At 41.8% G+C, this 10,727-nt stretch overlaps 1 long non-coding RNA gene across 1 annotated transcript in view; it reads right to left on the bottom strand.

Annotated features, from left to right (window-relative positions):
• Positions 1-301: 301 nt before the first annotated feature.
• The window catches only part of LOC138583050 (uncharacterized), a 48,740-nt gene continuing 38,314 nt past the window's right edge, over positions 302-10,727 (bottom strand). The window contains exon 4 of the long non-coding RNA XR_011305140.1: positions 302-2,137. This is a non-coding gene — a long non-coding RNA (uncharacterized lncRNA). The remainder of the gene's footprint in view (positions 2,138-10,727) is intronic.

Here is a 10,727-nt window from a genome sequence, read left to right as displayed (position 1 = left end):
TAGTTATTGCTTCCATATTCTAAGATAGGTTGTTAACTTTGCAGTTAAGTTTTGTTAACGATTTCAATCAGGCACGCACCCAGGTCTCGCTTAGCATGTAGTGCGCAATGAAACTCTTATTTTATTTGTGTCTATAAATTCAATATTCTGAATGATATGCAACTCATATCACACACTTCTCAAAATACCCCCCAGGTCACACTGAACCAGAAATCAGGCTAGTTTGTAAAGGTAAGTATTTATTTATTTATTTAATATTGAAATCACACATACTTTTAATATAGATATATATATATCTGGGACAGCAATCCCCTAACAGTGACAATACAATTCAGAAAATAAGCAAAGTAATTGAATTCACTTATAATGATGCAGAATAGAACAACACAGGAAAAAGAACAGTTTTGTTTTGTGCACAGATAGCATTTCATTTAATAGTTCCCCATGCAAAGTTTTGTTTAAATACAAATGAGCAATCCTACACAAATGTGAGTAATCAGCAGGTATTCAGGAATGATAGACAAGGTCGAGAGTTTAGATACAATCTTCCTACCCCAAACAAGAGAGAAAAACGTTTTTGGAAAATGACACTTTTAAACTGACCGGTGAAAATTGCTTTGTAAAATAATGCAAAAGGGTTCAAAAAGGCTTAAATGGAGAAAAGTTATAAGAAAAGCAACACTAAACAGGTCCTAACACACATGTGCTATAATATAAACAACAGAACACACTTTAGATCAGGATGGGATGGAAGAAGCACTTTGAAGTGGTAAAAAGACACGTGTAAACTTTTGAAAACTGCAAATTCACGCAACATTTTACTATGCAATGTTGGAGACAAATGGGTTTTAGTTGTGGATGTAGCTAAGGGTCTTAGGTATCAGTGAGAGTTAAAATTGAAGATGGTATAGAGGTTTTAGTGAGAGGTGTTTTTTGCAAAATAGCAGCGTAATTGAAACAGGAATTCGGTTTTAAAAATGACTGTTCTTCCTATTAATACTTACAGTCCTTTTAAATTGGATCATCCGGTTCTGGTCATTGGATCGGTTCAGTTCTACCAGCAGCAGGTCACCTCTGAAGGGATTGGATCAGCGGCGCAGTTCTGGTCAATTTTGGACTGCGCCTCAGACTGGGTTTGGATGGGCCCTTCTGGTCACTGGACACAGCAGATTACAGGATGCAAATTTCAGAGGGCAAGCCTTAATGGTAGCAAGCCTAGCTGAATCAGAATTATTCATTTCAATTTTGGATGTTTTGAAATTGGGTCTGGCTAGCAAGAGTTCAGCAATGCTAAAGTCTAGATTCTGCAAGGAAATCTGAATCTTCAAAGAAGTCTGGAGTCAGCTACAAGATGAAGAGTTCTGGATCAAGGTGCTGTGCGGAAATCTGGAGGGGTTCTGGAAGCAGTCCCTATGTGTTGTGAAGTTCCTATATTTATACTATCAAATGCCATCCTCAAGTTTATGGTGTAGGCAGAATTTCAAAACATGCCCCCCCCCGGCTATGAGTGGCCACAGGCACTTGCCTTGTCCTGGTTGGCAGTCTGAACAGAGCTGTCATCTTTATGATGCAACTTAGGAACTCCCACATTAACAGTTTGGATTAATAATTTCTAATTCTGTACACCTCTGGGCGCTTATCAGATGATCATGTACATACAATCTTAGGCTTTCAACATTAATAGTTCTTCTACCATAAGGATTTTTTCATAACTTTGGTCCTTAAGTGGTACAGATTTCATCAATGACTTAAAAGCATTGGACTATAATTAGGTTAACATCTACCATTTTTTAGATGTATACTCCTTCAGTTTGCACAGTTAAATAGTTTCAAACTTAATCACAAATACAGATTTAAACACCAAGAAGTTCAGATTTTTTTTTTCCTTTCAACAAACAACAGCTGTCAGTTCCCTTTGATCTGGGAGGAGTGTCCCCTTCAAGGAGAGGGAAGCTCCTGCCCCTCCCAGCAGAGGTCAATGCTCAGCCTGTCCTTTTTCTTGGCTCTGCCAGAGACGAATGTCTGATGCGGTCTCATTGTGCTCCTTGTTGTCATTATGCGGGAACCATTAGCATCACTTAAGCCTTCCTATAGCAGTTGAGTGTCAAACTGAAATGTGAATCTTTCCCAGGCTGGGCTGTCAGATCAGAATTAAATAGGTGATTAGCTCCAGACTGGGTTCCTTTAAATGAAAGTCTTTTCATTTCAAACATATACAATATAGGCACAGTTTATAAGGGATTTGGACATTTTAAAAGAATTAGCCCTTCAGAAACATGCTTTAAATAGGCACATTTTGCAATGTCTTCCAGAAAAAGAACACCGTTAAACTGGGTCTGACAGCTAATTTTCTGATGCAGCTGTCAGTCAGTGAGGCCTGGCCTTCTCTCAGCCACCTGTAGAATCTGTGATTTCAGCAACTTTTCATTTCAATAGCTCACTGGGGAAATGACTGAAATTAGCACCAAAACAGCATTTTGAAGGTTGCAATGGATTAGGAAAACTGGATTTTAAGGCATTTTCAGATTTTAACCCACTTCTGTGGCCTTGATTCATGTAACTGGTAACATCACTCACTGGCATTCTCCTGCAAGGAGTTCTGTTTTGACATCACCTTTGCCTGTGTGTGGCAAGGTGGTGTAGCTTCTTTGTGATTTCTGAACTATGCACAGTTTTGCAGATTTGGCACGCACAGGGGTTAGCGCCTCCATTTTTGGCAGTTTTCTTTTCCCCATTGGCAAAGGGATGTAGTGTGGCGCATTGGCATGGGTTGAAAAATCCCACAGTTTTTACTACGGTCACTATGTGTCGTGGGTAAGCGTAACTTGTGTACCTTTACCAGTGCACAACACTGGATACCTTCGATCCTATCCCAAAGCTATACACCAATTTGTATAGATGAATTTCTGAACTCTGACCTGTTGGGCAGATGTTCAGAAAGCTAGCCTAGCTTCTTGGAACAGAGTAACCTTCTGGACAAACCAGCCCAATCAAGGTTGCATTGGGGCAGTCAAGACTAGGTCTCAGGAGGGGTGAGAGTGATCGAAGGCCCACAATGAGTACACACAGTAAACGGCACCACAAATAATGCTCAGTCAGGTGTACATATCAAAAATACATATACATTTATTAAAGTCCTTTTAAATCAAATACAAGATGACACTTCAGTAATATTAACAATTCTAACTCAACCATATACTAGTGAACATATATACATTAACTATTATTCTAAAGCAATATTAAGCAAGTATGGATCTGCAACGTGTAACAGAAGAAGGCCAGACACTTCAAATATACTTCAGGCAGTTCTTCAGCAACCACAACCCTAACCAATAGGCAGTCCAATCCCTTTGAAGTGTGGAACCTTGTGCTCAAAAGTATGTTTAGCTCAAAGCACTCGATTGTGCGTTATAGTACAAAACGGGTCTCTTCAAGCAGCTGTAGTGTCTCAGGAAGGGGGGGTGAGGCGATGAAGAAAAGGCATCAGAAGAGGCAGAATGAGTAGCGGCAGCGAATCCTACAGACGCTTGTGCAGAAACCGGTGAGTTTACCATAGTCGGGTAATCCCGGTATGCCCCGTAAGCGACCGGTGACTACTGACAACATTTGTAATACCAAACTAATATAAAGAAGTCACCTTGGTGAAATAAGAACTTTGTAAATAGGCAAAAGGAGAAAGGTTAAAATCATTGTTATCCAAGACAAAATAATTGTCAATGTAAAGCGGGCACAAAACGGAAACAAGCTAACCATAACCACAATTGCCAAAGTAAAGAGGGGCAATACTTCAAAGAACATATAATCCATAATGGTTAAACAACAAGAGAACATTATTGCAGAATGATTATAACCATTATTACCAGAGTGAGGAAGAGGCAATAGTTATGCACCACATCAACAAGCATTGCCTAAAGCCTGGATGGCTGACAACGGACTATGCCTCAACTCTGACAAGACGGAACTCCTCCTGGTAGGTTCCCCCGACACGCTAAAAAACCTAGATGCCCAATTCAGCCACTTCACCATTGACTCCATTAAAATCCCGGTCTCCGATTCTGTCAAAACTCTGGGAGTCTACCTGGACTCCAGCCTATCCATGGATAGACAAGTCAACGCAATAGCATCCGCAGCTGCATATCATGCTAAACTTATCAACGCAATCAGGCCCTTTCTATCCAAAGAGAACTGCACCAACATAGCCAGAGCCATCACCGGCTCCAGGCTAGACTACTGCAATGTACTCTTTCTAGGAACCTCCAACACAAACTTAGAGAGACTACAAGTAATACAGAACAATGCTCTCCGGGCAGCCCAAGGCATTGCTAAAAGAGAACACATCTCTGAAGCCAGAAAACTAGCCCACTGGCTCCCAATAAAGGAAAGGATCGTATTCAAAGCCCTGACACTGACCCACAAGTGCATTCACTTCACTGCTCCTGCATACCTTTCTCAAAGGATCCACCCTGTCTCCACTACCAGGCCAACCAGATCCCCGTACACCAACATGCTCTCTGTGCCACTAGTAAAAAGAGTAAAAGCGGGTGGATCCAGCTTCCCCTATCTCGCGCCCACCCACTGGAATGCCCTACCTCCCACTATCCGTCGCGAGGACTCCCTCACCACCTTCCGCAAAATACTGAAAACTTCCCTCTTCACATAAGGACCGACACATCAGCACGAATACTTATCATATATGTTTGTAATATACGACCAAATGCAATATTTGTAACAACAGTATGATTTCTTGTACTATTCATAATGTGTCAACAATCGCTATCATATGTACCATGTAACTAAGTTATTGCAAGTAAGAGCGCCTCAATGCCCCTGGGCTGCTTGCGCGCTATATAAATATAAATAAATAAATAAATAAACCAAAGAGGGACAAGTGTAGTAAAGAAACATTGCCAGCAGTTAATTGATGTGAAAGTTGGAAAACAAAAGTGGCAGGAGAGAAGCCCTCCTGGTAGAAAGTATCAAGGAGGAGAGGAGCATAACCTGCAATTCCTGTGGAAAATACAAGATTGGAAGAAACAGCATCAATTTATATCATGTCTTCCCAAGAGAAGTTGTGAGTTTCAATGTTGTTGAAAGTTAAAATACTTTTCTAAAAAGTTAAAGTAAACCTCAACACAGAGTAGTTATATTAGTTTTAGGAGCTTTTTTCCTGGCAGGCAAGTATAGGTCCCAGGAAAGGGACCGTTTAGTGGTAGTTCTGGCAGGTTAGTGGACCATGATGAAATCACTGAAGTATCGTATTGTGGTTGAAGGTTGTGGAGAAAAAGAAGTGGCAAAATCACTAAAGTGTTTCAAAAATTGTTGGGAATCATCCTGACAAAACATTGATGTTGATACAGAAGAATAGTTTCTGAAGAAGAAGAAGTTGTGTTGAACTCTTTTCTATAAGTGGAGAGTTAAAGACTTGGTGACTGGTTTAGTTGTTGGTTAAACCCCAAGTTAAAGACTTTTGGAGCAAGAATAACTTTATGATCAGAGCTTGGTTACGAAATGGAACTTTGTTATTTGAACCTTTGATTGAAAGTCCTGCTTTGAATCTGAGGAAGGGGATCTGACCCAATTCACAAGGTTACGCAGTTATTAGGATTATGTAGAACATGACTGTTATTTCTGTTACCTTGAATTACCATATGTTACCATATGAATATGATGTATGTATAAGTGTGAGAGACAGATTCCTTTTTAGAGTATTTTCTTTTAGTTTATTTTGATAGGCAGGCAAATCCTTTTTAGGTTAGAGATGGTGAAGCATTTTTCAAACCCTTATGAGTTAATACAAATGGCTACTTGTGAAAACCCTTTACCAATTTGTCCGCCTCACATTTCTGACCCATCACAATGGCCATGATTCTTTTTAATAACCTTTTAATGCTGTTTTGTCTCTTTTTTTGCCAAACTGTTATCACTCAGGCATTTTTGTATCTCTCTCTGTCTATGTTTTCCTTTTCTCATTGTTTACCATTACCAGTTCTTTGCCCTCACAGTAAACAGCATTCAGCATCGAACGTTATTTATCACCATCACAATTTCTTGAGATGGTTCATTGTGAAAGCCTTTTCAGCTGTCATAAACTATTACAGTAGTGAAGTCATTTATTTATCTTATTACAAGCAATATGTGATGTCATCACAGGAATGTAGCAAGACAGTAAACTACAAGAATGTACACAGTGATCATAGTTTTCCATATATACATACATGATAAGGTACTTTCTTCTGGATGTTATAAGGATGCAAATCACAGAGGGAGGGAAATGAGTAACATGTACATAGAGGTTGACTTGCAAAATCCTTTTGCATTCAGTGCGAGGAATTATATTTCTACATTTTCTTGAGTGTCATAGTTCAACACTCCACCAAATTCCAGTTCTCACTTGTTTTTTCTACATTTATTTTGCTACTGTTTTCTTTCTACTTTAATGGTTTATTTTGCTTCTTCTCTCTGTATCCATTTGGCTGGTGGTGTTTCTGTCTGCAATTACATTTTCTTTTCTATAGTTTTCTTTCAGCATGCCTTTTCCTTTTGCTCTCCTCGCTGTCCCTTTGTAGTTTCAGCATGCTACCTTGCTTTCCGATGCCTTTCCTCTACTCTTTTACCCTGCTTGTTTCCTTCCATTGTTCTATACTCCCCTGCTGGTTAAAAAGCAGATAGTCTTCCCACAGTATGTGCATATGCATGGGGAGAGCCACTCGGTCAGAAACATCCCTCCATGTGTGCCACTAACCATGTGTGCTTAAAGCAGACACCGACATTCCCTTAGTCGTGGTGTCCCTGGGAAGGCAGAGTGTGAACTTCACAGCGCTCGGATTAGCAAAATCCCAGAGACATGCAAACTCTCCTTCTTTCCAGCACTACCAGACACTACATCTTTCCTCTCATGGCATGCCTGAGAAGATGGGCCTGCAGAGCATGGAGGACCAGCCAAAGTGTGCATTCTCCCATCGGCCACTAAGCAGTGCCTGCTGGGGTTTGTGCCAGGTGTATTGTGATCTTACTAACCATCAGTAAAATGGTTACACAGTTGAGTAGTCATGTCATTTTTCTAACAGACGTTCGTTCTAATGTTAACATTAGCTTGTTATAAGAAAACCGCTGCCAAAGTGTTGTAAAGAAATACAAGTGTACATGCAGAATTCAATGCCATATAAGACATGGTACCAAAGATACAGATCTCCAAGGTACTACACAAATATGCTAAACATACTTCCTGGGAATATATTATTCTACATAATAATAACATAATCTGTTTTATTGACCGTGGGAGTGGTCATTATTATACGATAAGTGCCCACCCCCGATTGATTGTCCCTGCCAATATCTTTCTGACCAACAGTTTAAATGAGGAGCTTTCTGAATTTTGTTATCCAATACTGTGTGTTTTGGTAAATCTTATTGCCCAAAACGCGTAAGCTGAACAAAATGACTGCAATGTTTGGCTCAGCTGATTGGTTCTTGGCAGCAATCTCTGGACGGACCATCCAGTTCTTGGCTCTGCCTTCTCCTTAGCGATCTGCCTTCAATTCCAGGAATAAAAAGGTGATCAGAAGCAGAATGCCTTTTAACGTAGCAATGCGTCTCCACCGTGGGGAGAGGAGCTTTCTGTCCTTACCCCCACCCGATATTATACAATCACATTGTAAACATTGATTTTGGTAGAACTAAGCCTATCCGTGACTACTCTTGCGTAATCACCTGTGCCGGGCAACCATCTTGGCAAGGCTTGTTGAATCCTAATGAATGTGGTCTCCATTCTGGTTTGAGGAACAGCCACTAGATAGGCCTTCCTTGGTAATGCTGAAAACTAGGCTTGGTTAGGGTCTCGAGGACTGCATGGAAGCCACAGCTACAGGCAAACAAAGTGAGGCAATCAATGTAACACTGATTACTTTATTTCTTTTAGCCAAAGGTTTTATATGGAAGTCGAGAGGGTTTCAAGTTCATGCTGCCGGCCTAACTGCCTGAGTTCCCAATCCCTCCCCCACGGCTTCCACAGAGCGCAGTAGCGATGATGTCTTGTAAGGCGCCATGCTGTCACCAGGGCTGCCAGGGTCAGCTGTCAGTTCACGAGTCAGCGGGAGATCTGCTTCGCTTGGAAGGCAGGTCATTTTTCAAAAGAATTTTAATGAAGACGCAGAATGAAAGGTTGGCAGTCACCGAGGTTTTTCAGACAGTTTCTCGGTTTTCTAATTGGGAACTTGGCAAGCAATGCAGAGTAGTTCTTGCTTAAGAACTGGAAGAGTAATTTACCATAATTTAGCATGAATGTAAAGCACGGAGAGCAGTAGCAACTGAAAATGAACACCTGACTTCTTTCGGAAGCTGGGTTAAAAAAAATAAGACTCCCAAATGAAAGATTACTTTGGTTTATCTTGACCAGTATGCGTGGTAATGTTTTTACGCAGGCACTCAAATGGCCGAAATGTCAATTGTGGGGACAGGAGGAATTGCCCCTTTTGGAAACTAGGGATTAAAGACTGGTATGCACCAAGGAGACCCAGCACCCGATGAAGGATGAAGAAGACTTAAAACAAGTGCCAAGGATTTATTCAAAATAAAACATAAGTATTAGGCGCCAGAGATGAATAAACTGTCAGTAAATATTACAGACTGCTATGCCCTCATATTCCAATAATATCACAAAACACTCAATAAATGCACAGAAGTAAATGCCTATCAAATAGTTAAATGGAGTATAACTGTATACCAGTGTTGAATAGCAGTACAACCAGAGCCCGTACTGGGTAACTAGGCCACGCCCCTTTTCATCTGACATTGAATTGGGGGGCAGAAGCAGGCAGCGGATAAGGAACGGATATAGGAAGCGACTTTTGAGTTGGAAAAAATGTGAGGGGTGGATTTACACCTACATTTATGTTACAACTCTAACAAATTAAATACAAGGTATTTAAAGCCAATTTCAAAGTGCCATTATAAGGAAAGTGCAAGATTGAAAGTGATGGATCGAAATGTGAACTTTCATTGTAAACAACTAAACTATACAACATACACCAATGCTGCATAGTTCCAGAAGCTACTCTTTTCTCAATACTGCATGGCACCCACTCCCTTTCAGCCATCATTGACCCCAGATTGGGCAGCCATCAATTCTGTATCATTGTCTTTGCCTGGTCTTACATCCTCAGTATTTCATTACGTTAGCTGTCCCTGCTCCCTCTCCAGAATAGTGCTGGATGATCAAGTCCCATGCCATCATTCATATTTAGGGTTCAGTCAACCCACTATTTCTCCCAAGTTGTGCGGGCGCTTCCAATTCACACTTAAACTAATGTAATGTCATATGGCATTTGCATAGTGCCTGTTCCCATTGCTATGGCCTCAAAGCACTGTAGGGGAATGCCCTTGGAGGACCGAAGTCCGAAGTATGAGGGATTGGTCAGAGGAATTTAGAATGTGTGTGTGTGTTTTAGCCAGTATGAAGCTAGGTAGGGTGCTGTGAAAACTGTTGGGAGGGTATACAAGTCAATGAGACTGATTATGTGCCCAACTAGACTGTATTTTTATCGTGGTACTTAGCTGCATTCTAGTGGCAGAGGTGTTGTGCAAAGTGTCTTCAAGTAGCGGATGATTACAGATGTGTGTGGGTTGGTGGCGCGCCTTTGGCTATCTTCCATCGAGATCGACTGTGATACGTACCCGTGAGTCATGGATGATTATTTGTTTCGTTCACGGAGTGATGCTCCTGTCCTGCAGGTTTTATGGGATTCCTTTCTGTGCATGCTCAGTAATTTCTTACAATGACTCCTCGATGCTCCTGCCTACCTGTCAGGGGGTGAAATTCACCAGAGAGGTGGAACAGGTAAGTCAAGCCGCAGGGTGGAAGAGCAAGGTCATGTGTGCCTCCCGAAGGTGAGGTGATGCTCTTTGCGGCGCATGCTAAAAGAGATATAGTTCCATATTGTAGGTGCTTGGACAGAAAAGTAGGATCCCCCTTTCTGGTTAATTTGGTGGGAGGGATGATAAGGAGGAGAGCGGTGCCTGATCTCGGGTTTCTGTTGGGTCTGTAGGGGTGAGCTTGTGTTGTAGATATTCCGGGTCTTACTTGTGCAGAGTACGGTGGGTGATGCACATACCTTTGTAGGTGGACCGTTGCCTGATAGGGAGCCAGTGAAGGACACAGAGGGTGGGTGCGATGTGCTCTCTAGGGCCTAAGGTTAGGAGTAACCTGGCGGCAGTGCTTTGAACCTGTTGGAGTTGACATGCAGGGGCACCCAGGTATCGGTAATTGGCATAGTCTAGGAGAGAGAGGACGACAGTCGTGATTGTGGTAACTCTGTGAGGGTAGGGGAGGTAGTGGAAGATGCAGCAGAGAATGCGTTGGTGTAGATAGCAAGATATGCAAGATATGTGGGCATGCTCAAGTTTGGCGGGGCTATCAGAACTATTGAACCTCTCAGAGAGATTTGGTAGGCTAATCAATGTCCAACACTATCCTGGGAGGGCTGTCAGTCATACAAAAGGCCCAGCCCAATTCCTATTCCTCTGTGGGATGTGCTTGCCTGTTAGGGGAACATAGCTGGTCCACACTAGGTGTTTGTGGGACCACGTTATTTCACAGTACCACTCCCACTCTGTAGACAATACCTCACCTGATTCACAATCTGCCTTCACCGTCCACTGCTCCTTCTTCCCTCCTACTAGTCTCTTGGGTGTCCTCCACTTCCAACTCTGACCTCACCCTGATGACTCAC

Source organism: Ambystoma mexicanum, chromosome 3q, assembly GCF_040938575.1.
Source record: "Ambystoma mexicanum isolate Mex_15411 chromosome 3q, UKY_AmexF1_1, whole genome shotgun sequence".
Taxonomy (NCBI): domain Eukaryota; kingdom Metazoa; phylum Chordata; class Amphibia; order Caudata; family Ambystomatidae; genus Ambystoma; species Ambystoma mexicanum.
The sequence above is the reverse complement of the archived record's forward strand: the minus strand, read 5'-3'. Positions and strand labels throughout refer to the sequence as shown.